This window comes from Pagrus pagrus (genome assembly GCF_965226575.1).
Source record: "Pagrus pagrus genome assembly, chromosome: 5".
Lineage (NCBI taxonomy): Eukaryota > Metazoa > Chordata > Actinopteri > Spariformes > Sparidae > Pagrus > Pagrus pagrus.
The window spans coordinates 8,574,313-8,585,084 of NC_140189.1; the positions used below are offsets into that span (position 1 = coordinate 8,574,313).

The 10,772-nt window shown below is 41.9% G+C and overlaps 1 protein-coding gene across 1 annotated transcript in view; it reads right to left on the minus strand.

Moving 5' to 3' along the window:
- Nucleotides 1–8,699: 8,699 nt before the first annotated feature.
- The window catches only part of tmem129 (transmembrane protein 129, E3 ubiquitin protein ligase), a 10,545-nt gene continuing 8,472 nt past the window's right edge, over nt 8,700–10,772 (minus strand). Inside the window, exon 7 of the mRNA XM_084353076.1 lies at nt 8,700–10,772. This exon is cut by the window's right edge and continues 1,311 nt beyond it. The gene's annotated coding sequence lies outside the window, so the exon portion shown is untranslated.

Below are 10,772 nucleotides of genomic sequence, written 5' to 3' on the forward strand. Positions count from 1 at the left end.
TGACAGCTGCTCCCACAATGGCTCAATAGGGTTGAGATCTGGTGACTGCCACTTCATTATAAACAGTAAACCAACTGATTGCCTCCTCCCTTTTAAGTTCTTGCTTAGTCTGGAGCAGTGTTGTGCGTAAACATACAAAAAGAGTTCCTAGACAATTTCTCAGTTATGCATATGACACCAGGCTTTTAACTTGCTTTTGTATTATTGCTGTGATAGCAGTGCAGAATGATTAAAGGAAAGATCATTGGACAGAGTTTTCAAAATAATTTTATTCCTACAAAACAGAATCTACAGCTGGACAATAGAAATATAAACACTTGAATAGTTGATGATAGGGAACATCACACCCTTTACAACAACAAAACAAAACTATTTCTAGTTATGTCAGACAGACTCTTACTCATAATAACTACAAACCTACTCATATTGGCTTTGGATCCAGGGCATCTTTTGCCTCATTTCCATACATGGTCTTCAGCAAGATAATAAAAAAAACTGCAGTTGTGATATTTTTGTTTTTCTGCAATATAAAGTGTGATATGAAAATGAATATGAATAATTGAATTACTATCTGGAAATAATGAAGAAATAATCATTTTCGAATGCTTGGGGTGATTTTGTAGGGGGTTGTATTTTATCAAACAACCAAAGGAGGCTCTGCTTTGTTTGATAAATGGATCAAGTACGATTGCAATTGGTGGTTTGCTGTGGATGCAGAACATGCAGTCACTCACAAGCACCAAACTCCCCAGAAACCCTTACACACCAATCTTCTGCAAAGCGCACCCAGTTCCTTATGCATTCAAGGAAGCTGTAGAGAAAGAGCTGGATAGGTTGAAGAAAGTGAACATGATTTCAAAGAGAAAAGTGCGTGGGCAGCTCCCATAGTCACCGTACCTTAGTTGATAAAACAATCAGGATATGTGGTGACTATAGGTTCGGCGTCAACCAGCGTATCGAAGAGCAGACACTACTACTCCTGAAGATTTGTTTGCTACTTTAGCAACAGGGTCATTCAGTAAACTTGACTGTGGGAGCCAAGTTAAGTTTGTACATGTTTGGTTTAATAAGCAAGCAAAATGGGTATTTTTGTTTGATAGTTCATGTAAACAGAGAAAATTAAGTCATAGGTATTTTTTAAAAGTCAGCTAATATTTATTGATTAAATTCACGTTGACGTAAGAATGATATTCTGTAAAAGAGACCACTAAGAAAGCTTTATGTTGTAACACTGATGTAGGTTACTGTCACTTTAAGAAAAAGAGAATTCTTTTGTGCTTTGAAGTTGGGGTGTAATGTAATCCGTTGCCACCGGATACAAGGGGGTTGCCATGGAGCGGGCTTATAGAGCTTCCGGGTCACTTAGTAACCTGCATGTGGACAGTCATGTTTAACCTGCTGGCTGTTCAGTAAAGGAAACTTAAAGTCAATCTCAAAGCATCCCGTCTTTATTCCAACACAACAGAGGCGACAGAGGAGAAGAAAGTCGGCACTGCTAGCGACTATGCGGCTACATGGAGGGCGAGGCAGCGGCACCTTCGGAGGGATCCCAGCCGGTGATTGCGACACCTCCGGCGGCAACTTTCAATATCAAACCCCCAGAGCCTTTCGACTTCGCAAAACCACAGGAGTGGGAGAGGTGGATAAGGTGTTTCGAGAGCTTCAGACTGGCAAGTAACCTGAACAACTCCTCTGCTGCTAATCAAGTGAACACGCTCATCTACTGCATGTGGGACGAGGCTGACAACGTGTTACGGGGGCTCAAGCTAACAAGCGAGCAGCGCCAGTAATATGATGCAGTAAGAAGAGGATTCAACACCTATTTCATTCCAAAGAAAAATGTGATCTACGAGCGGGCTACGTTCAACAAAAGAGAGCATCAGTCTACAGAGACTGTGGATTCCTTCATCACAGCACTATATGCACTGGCAGATAACTGTGAGTATGGAGAACTGCATGATGAACTTTTGAGAGACAGACTAGTAGTGGGTCTTAAAGATTTGTCACTGTCAGCGAGGATGCAGCTTAACAAAGACCTCACTCTCACTGAAGCCGTTATAATGGCTAGACAATCAGAGGAAATTAAACAACAACAGACTGATTTGAGAGGGGAGATGAGTGCTGCCAAGGCTGCTTTGGATGTTGTGCATGTTAAAAGGGGAAAGCAGCACAGATATTAAGCCAAAGAACAGACAGAGGGACAACAGAGATTTAAGAAGACAATGCAAAATAAAGTGGGAAACAAAGCATGTCCCAAATGTGGTAAAACGCCCTCACACTCAGCGTCTCAGTGCCCTGCTAAGAGTGCAGAATGCCATAACTGTGGTAAACGTGGACATTATGGGAGAGTCTGCTGGTCAGACAGCACAGTGGATGAAGTTGCTGAGGACATGGGTGGACTTTTTCTGTGAGAATTGGATACCGGGGAGGAACCGTGGAGAGCTTACATTAACGTAAGGGGCAGTAAAGTGAAATTCAAACTAGACTCTGGAGCTGATGTTACTGCCATTCCTGAACAGATGTTCAAAAGAATAAGACACAGAGGTGAAGTACTTGAAAAAGCTCAAAAACCACTCTATGGTCCTGGTGGGGTTGAACTACTGGTTTTAGGGTCAGCTACAGAGACTCTATCGTATGGAGAGAGGAGCACCACAGAGAAAATCTGTGTTGTGAGAAATATACGTGCAGCTCTACCGAGCAGACCAGATTAGTTAATAGCTAGAGTTGACACCATAGACCAAGAGACAATCAAACAGACATATCCCAAACTCTGTGATGGACTGGGGCTCGTTCAGAAGCCATACACCATTAAGCTCAAGCCCAATGCCAAGCCTTTTTCTCTTAAAGTGCCTCGACGGGTCCCATTGCCTCTCATGGACAAAGTAAAGAAAGAGTTGGAGAGGTTGGAGAGGTTAGGGGTCATCAGCCATATGGAAGAACCAACAGACTGGTGCTGTGGCATGGTGGTTGCCCCTAAAAAGGACACAGATAAGGTCCGCATTTGCGTGGACATGACACCACTAAATGAGTCATTGTGTCGGGAAAGGTACATCCTCCCCTCCGTAGACCAAACCCTAGGAATGCTCACGAGTGCACAGTATTTAGTTGGATGCAAATATGGGCTTTTGGCAAATACCCCTGTGCAAGGATTCTGCTCCCCTCACCACTTTCATCATACGTTATCCTCATCTGGGGGACCACAAAGGACTGGAGCGAGCAGAAAAGACTGGAGTCACACTAAATATGTCAAACTGTGAGTTTGGAAAGAGAGAGATAAAATTCCTCGGCTACATTGTCTCAGCGGACGGCATGAGGCCAGATCCAGACAAAACCAGAGCTGTGCAGGACATGAAAGAACCAAGAAATGTGAGTGAGCTCAGGAGCTTCCTTGGGATGGTGAACCAGCTGGGTAAATTCATACCAAATCTGTCGGAAAAGGATAAGCCACTAAGAGACTTGCTTTCCAAAAAGAATCAGTGGTGCTGGGGGCATGAGCAACAGAGGGCATTTTGCAGCCTAAAGAGTGAGTTCTCCTCCGCCCCAGTACTTCAGCTATATGATCCTAACAAGCCACAGAAAATATCTGCTGATGCCTCATCATATGGGCTAGGGGCAGTGCTGCTCCAGAAGGATGGAGAGGTGTGGTCACCAGTCGCTTATGCTTCCAGGTCACTGACAGACACAGAGCAGCGCTATGCTCAGCTGGAAAAGGAGGCGCTAGCGCTTACTTGGGCCTGTGAAAGGTTCAATGACTTCATCCTGGGATTACATTATGAGCTGGAAACTGACCACAAGCCTCTTGTGAGTCTGCTGGGGGGGCGGGCTCTGGACTCACTGCCACCGTGAATACAGAGATTCAGAATGCGCCTGATGAGGTACTCCTACACGATAATGCACACCCCAAGTAAAAACCTCACGACAGCTGACATGCTATCTCACTTGCCGCTCACAGATGGTGCCATAGGTGCTGACACAGGCTTGATGGAGGACACTAATATCTATGTTAACTCTGTGCTGGATAGTCTTCCCACAAGTGACAGGTATCTTCCTGAGCTCCGAGGGCAACTGTGTGCTGACAGTGTTTGCTCTCAAGTCATGAAATACTGTAAGGAGGGCTGGCCGGACCAAAACCAGCTACTAGGAGTGGTCAAACACTACTGGCCGGAGAGAGCTGTTTTGAGTGTGTATAATGGAGGTATACATGCTGCGAGGAACTAGGTTAGTTATACCTGCAAACACTAGAAATAATGTCTTAGAGAAGATTCATTAAGGCCACCAAGGAGTGGTGAAGTGCATGGAGCGAGCCAGTCAGAGGTAGCCAGTCCAGGTGGCCTGGACTAAGTAATCATATAAGTGATCTAGTCTTAAGGTGCAAAGAGTGCATCAAAGAAAGAGTGCTTACAAAGGAGCCCATTATTCTGACCAAGCTTCCACAGAGGCCCTGGCAAAAATTAGGTGCCGACCTATTCACCCTCGAGAAACAGCACCTATCTGCTAGTGGTTGACTACTTCTCTAGGTACATAGAGATAACGCAGCTCAGTCCAACGCGGTCCACAGAAGTCGTTGTTCATCTGAAGTCGATATTTGCACGTCATGGCATCCCAGAGACACTTCTTACTGACAATGTGTGGCGCAGTACTGGACACAACATGCAAGAGTTTGCAGACATTTATGACTTTGAACATGTGATCAGCAGCCCTAAATACCCTCAGAGTAATGTCGAGGCGGAACGTACTGTTCAACAGTTAAAGCCTGCTGAAAAAGGCCACAGACCCCTATCCTGCTTTGTTAGCCTACAGAGCCACACCCTTGAGTAATGGCTACAGCCCGGCCCAGCTACTCATGGGATGTCGCCTTCGCACCCTGCTGCCGACACTTCCAGAGACTTGCTGCCAGCTCTCCCAGACCTGCATCGACTCTGTCAGGAGGAGGGGGTGAGGAGATAGGAGGTGGCGCAAAGTTTCAATAGGAGACACAGAGTTAAGGCTCTGAGGAATTGCAGTCATCTTGTACCAATACCTTTGCCAGAGTCTAAGAGTGAGACTCAGCAGTCATGCCCACCTGAGGTTGACGTATCTACAGAGACAGTTTCAGAGGCTCCTACCTTTGTGGCCAAACTGCAAAACACGCTTGGCATTGTGAGAACGAGGTCAGGCAGAGAAGGGGTAAAACTGCAGAAACCTGTGAAACTAAAATAAAGACTGTATATGGTTTATGTATGCGTAAATTGAGACTTAAAGTTATGTTTAGTTTGAAGCCTTAATAGTTATGTTGCAAGATTTGTAAGAAATATGAATTTGCTGGTATGTAAAGTAATATGATTTGTTATAACAAAGTCAGCTAAAAACAAATAGAAGTTGGGAAAGTTTATTACGTTAACTGTGTTGAATGTAAGCTTTAGTTAAGGGAAACTTCAATTTAAAGTAAGGGGGATGTGGCGTTATGTAATCCGTTGCCACCGGATACACTAGGGTTGCCATGGAGCGGGCTTATAGAGCTTCCGGGTCACAGGCTTCTGGGTCACTTAGTTACCTGCATGTGGACAGTGATGTTTAACCTGCTGGTTGTTCAGTAAAGGAAACGTAACGCCACTCCCAAAGCATCCCATCTTTATTCCAACACAACAGAAGTGACTTCAGACAGTTGAGGCTCAATCAAGGACTGAACCACATGGTTTTCTTACTGTAGTATAGTTTGCTGATTAGGAAAACTTTACTTTGAATACTCTTGTAAGAAGATACAACAAACCCATGGAAGAAATATATTTGTTTTATCCTTTTCTACATCGGAGTCCTGTGGAAGTTTTTTCCTCTTCAAGTGAACGTACAAGTCAAGCCTGTTACGAGTGGGTGTCAGACGCCAGGGTTGTCCCTTGTCTCCGATCCTGTTTGTGATTTTCATGGACAGGATCTGGAGGCGCAGCCGTGGGGAGGGAAGTGTCCAGTTCGGGAACCTCAAAATTGCATAGCTGCTCTTTGCAGATGACATAGTTTTGTTGGTTTCTTTGGCCCGTGACCTCCAGCAGGCAGCGGAGCGGTTTGCAGCAGAGTGTGAAGCGGTCGGGATGAGGGTCAGCACCTCTAAGTCTGAGGCCATGTTTCTCTGCCGGAAATGGTGGATTGCCCCCTCCATTTGGGGGGAGAGCTCCTGCCCCAAGCGAAGGAGTTCAAGTATGATGGGAAAATGGAGCAGGAGATGCACAGGAGGTTTGGTGCGGCATCTGCAGTACTGTGGGTGCTGCTCCGGAACAACATGGTGAAGAGGAGCTGAGCCAGAGGGCGAAGCTCTTGATTTACCAGTCTATTTACGTTCTGACCCTCACCTATGGCCATGAGCTGTGGGCAGTGACCAAAAGAGCGAGATATACATATATATACATATAAATATATATACATATATATATACATATATACATATACATATATATATATACACACATATATATATATATATATATACATATATACATATACATATATATATATATACATATATACACACACACACACACACACACACACATATATATATATATATATATATACACATATACATATACATATATACAGTATATATACATATATATACACATATATATACATACATGTATATATGTGTATATATATACACACACATATATATATATATATATATATATATATTTATCGCACACAGTGTGAATGACAGGACGATACTATACGTGAGACCATTTCCACAAAAAAAGAAGATTCATGAAGTTTGGTTCAATAATGAGTTTATTATAGTTTTCCTGATAATGTGACCAAATCTGCTGTGTCAAAAATAAACATAGAGTAATTGTAATGTTTGGTTAAATGTCTCTTGGCCATTTTCACCTCATTTAGGTGCTTTTGATAGCCATCCACAAGCTTCTGGTAGTCCTCTGGCTGAATTTTTAACCACTCCTCTTGAGAGAAGCGCTGAAGTTCAACTAAGTCGGTTAGCTTCCTGGCAGCACAGATTTGTTTTTACAGCACAGTCCACATGCTCTCGATGGGGTTCAAGTCAGGACTTTAGGAAGGCCATTCCAAAACCTCAATTCTAGCCTGATTTAGCCACTCCTTGGTATCATTGTCCTGTCGGAACGCCCAACTGCACCCAAGACCCAATCTTCAATTTTCAACTCAATTTTTGTTTCATCTTACCACATAGTTTTTCTCTATAAGGTTTTTTCGTTGTCCATGTGATCAGCAGCAAACTTTCATCAAGCTTTGGAGTGCTGGAGCAAGGGCTTGCTTTCTTGCATTGCAGCCTTTCAGCCTATGGTGATACAAAACATGCTTGCCTTTGGACACTGACACTTGTCTTCCAGCAGCGTCTAATTCATTGCAGCATTTTCTTCCTGATCATGGCAGTGACACAACTGTGCCATGCACTTTAAACTTACAAACAGTTGTTTGTACAGTTGATCTTGGGACCTGTAACTGCTTTGTAACACTTTCCTGACTTGTTAATATCAATAGTGTGCTCTTTTAGATAAATGCTGAGCTCCTTAGACTTTCCCATTGTAGTGTTTGTGGCTGATTCTAATGGGTGTATCAAACAAGCCCTATTAAAATGGGCCCAGAAAAGTAACCATCAATCAGAATCACTCAGAAAAAGTTAAGAGTCCATGCTACAAAGAACATTTGATTCACACAACTTTCTATAATCACCAAAATTGATCATTCAAGTTCAACTTGATGCACAAATTATTCAAGTTGAAAATCTTTACTGATACATTGTATACTTTCTTGAAAACAAAATGATGTAACAACGGTCAATGGAAACCAAAATCATCAACCAATAGAGGGCTGGATTCAAAATCAAACCGACTAAGTAAAAAATTGAAATCACAGGCTGATCCAACTTTATCATGGATGTGCCATCCTGGAGGAACTGGACTACCTGTGCAGCCTGATTGGGTTGCAGTGAAATTGTTTCACAATGACTTGTGCTTCCTAAACGCACAGATTGATATCCCTGAAGTTAAACTGACTTGGTGTTATACTGACACAAACATTATCACCATTTTTTAAAGAATATTAACAGAACTTATAATTGTCGAGAAATTTGAATAAAGTTAAACTGATGTGCCTCTTACGTAATTGCACACTGCCCTCTTAATGGAGACCCACTTACATTTTCTGCTGCTGGTTGTGCAGGTAATGCAATGTTTCCTCATTAACGAGCTGTATTAATCAGAAAGTTAAATTTTTTGACCAAAGATTTTCTGCGGTGTCCATGGATATGTTATCTGCGCATCGCCACCGTGGTAAAGGCACATGTTTGTCTTTGTAGCTTATAGTGTCAGTAAAGACATTTGTGGGATTAAAGTTATAGGGAATATAGGCCAACACTTGGAAATTAGACTGTGATTAACTTGGCTTTATGAATGGATTAGGCTATTTCTATTGCAGTTATCCTTATGACTGCATTATGTTAACTGGTGTCTGTGTCCTAGATTAAAACCAATCTTGTCCTCTTTACATGTGTAAATATCGTTAAAGCAGACAGAAAACAGTTTTGCTGTATGATCTCTTTTTTTCAAAGGCTGATCTCTCGAGAAACTTTTAACAACTGCAACTGCTTTGCTGTCTGGTTTTGCGGTTTGGTTCCTATTTAATCCAGAACAGAGAAGAGTCACGACTTCGCTGAGCGGCCTTTGATCTCAGCGATGGCAGTACCAAATTCAAATTCATAAATTCAAAGGGGCTTTATTGGCATAAAAGTTTCAACAACAATGTTGCCAAAGCATCGAATCATAACTTGTCCAAACACTCGGACAGAACACAACAAACAACAACATGAACACCAACACAACACCAAGATTGACACCAGCCCGCCAGCTGATGTAGTGGAGCGAAGTACTCGCACTGGGGCGTGTGGTCTGACCAGTGTTGGAGGTAGATGCAATCACCAGCGCATTGCTGCAGTGATATTCTGGTTGTGAAATGATCAGGTAATAACCCAGAATGTTACTATGTTGTTTTTTGAAGACTGGAAATTGTTTTCAAGCTAAATGTTTCATTCAATAAGTGTTTCAATCACATAATGATGTCCCACCGCTCAGGGATGATCAGCCTCAGTGTAAAACAGAAATGTCAAACATTGGGGAAATATTTGGAATGTTCAATACAATTATTTTTTTAGAAATAAAGGGAAGTTCTTTTCAAAATCACACATAGATATTATCCTGCTAGCCACTATCTTCTTCGTATATCCACAAAGCCAAATTTAGTCACTCTAAACCTGTCTTTATAGTTTTATAAAAAGGAAACTAAGCAGTACATTAAAACCATTTCTGAAAAAAATAAGAGGGCTGCAAAAACTTCATTTGTGCTCCATGTTTAATTTATTTATTTGAAAAAATCCCCCTGGCTCTGTTCTTAACTTGTCTTTATGTTTATTAATGGATTTTTTTTATATTGCTTTTGTCAATAAAAACTGACTGTCACCGTACTCCAGCTGCGGCTTCCACTCCAAAAAGCTCAAATTCCCATGCCAGCCCCACCTCCTGCCATCCTGGTCATCAGGGACTCAATTGTGAGAAACATTCAGAGAAGATCATCCATAAATTTCACTTCCCAGGAGCAATGGTTGCTCATATTCTGGAAAAAATCCCCAACCTCTTAGCCAAACACCCCTCGTAATGTAATTGTCCATGAAATCAGAAAATCAGACGACTGAAAATCAAAATGCGATTTTAGTAAACCTCTTGACTTTTTAGACAAGTGGATTTTTGTGTCCGGCCCAATCCCATCTTTCAAGTGTGGCATTGAACGTTTCAGTCGGACCCTCAACCTCCACACCCGGCTCTGGTTGGTCTGTCCTGCACACTTTGTGTTTTTTACAGATAACTATCTTTTCTAGAGTCGTCCATCCTTCAACTGAAACAATGGCATCCACACATGCAGCCGGGGTGCACACATTTTAACAGAAAATATTTTCTATACTGTTTTTAACATTCTTCCACAGTGACTACCTTTATCCATCCATTGCAATCACCAACGCCCCCTTGTGGCCATATGCTTCCTCAGCAAATTAATACCAATAAAAGCAGAACTGCAATTATGCCTACAACATGTAATGCCTCAGATTACAACCAAATTCCAACTGTTCACTGTACAATCCACATCCTGGATAGCAAAATGACAAACACTGTCTGAATGGCAAAGAAAACATAATTGCTGCTCCTGAAGGTCCACAGTCACCTCTGAATGTCAACTCTTCAACCAGACATTCTATCAAAGATACTATCTCTGAACACAATTTCAGTTTTGCATTTTGTTAATGTACAACATTTATTAACTTATTAGATGCTAAACAGACAGATATAATAAAGAAAAAAGTTAAATTAACAGCTATTACTTTACCTAGAGTCTCAATCTGCAGCTCAACTCTCCTGCTGCCTGCATGTTGCTATGGTGTAGTCAGCAATTATGTCCAAGTACAAACATTTTTTTTGCTGCCAACATTACAAACTGACAAGATGCACCATAGTTGTCAAAAAATATTGATTTATCTTTGTTGTGCTTTCATTTGTTCACAATATCTCAATACTCATAGGGTGATTTATTGATGGGAAGACACTAAACAGTATCTTCAGCTTTTATGAAGGAGAGGAGTTTCACTGCACATCCATGACGGAAACTCATACAGGTGATTTCCATTCTCCTGACTGCCCGGGCTGTGTGGCTGTGTACAGACTGTGCTTGACTGACATTATCCTCACTTTCTTGTGTTGTTTCAACTACAATCATCACACATATAA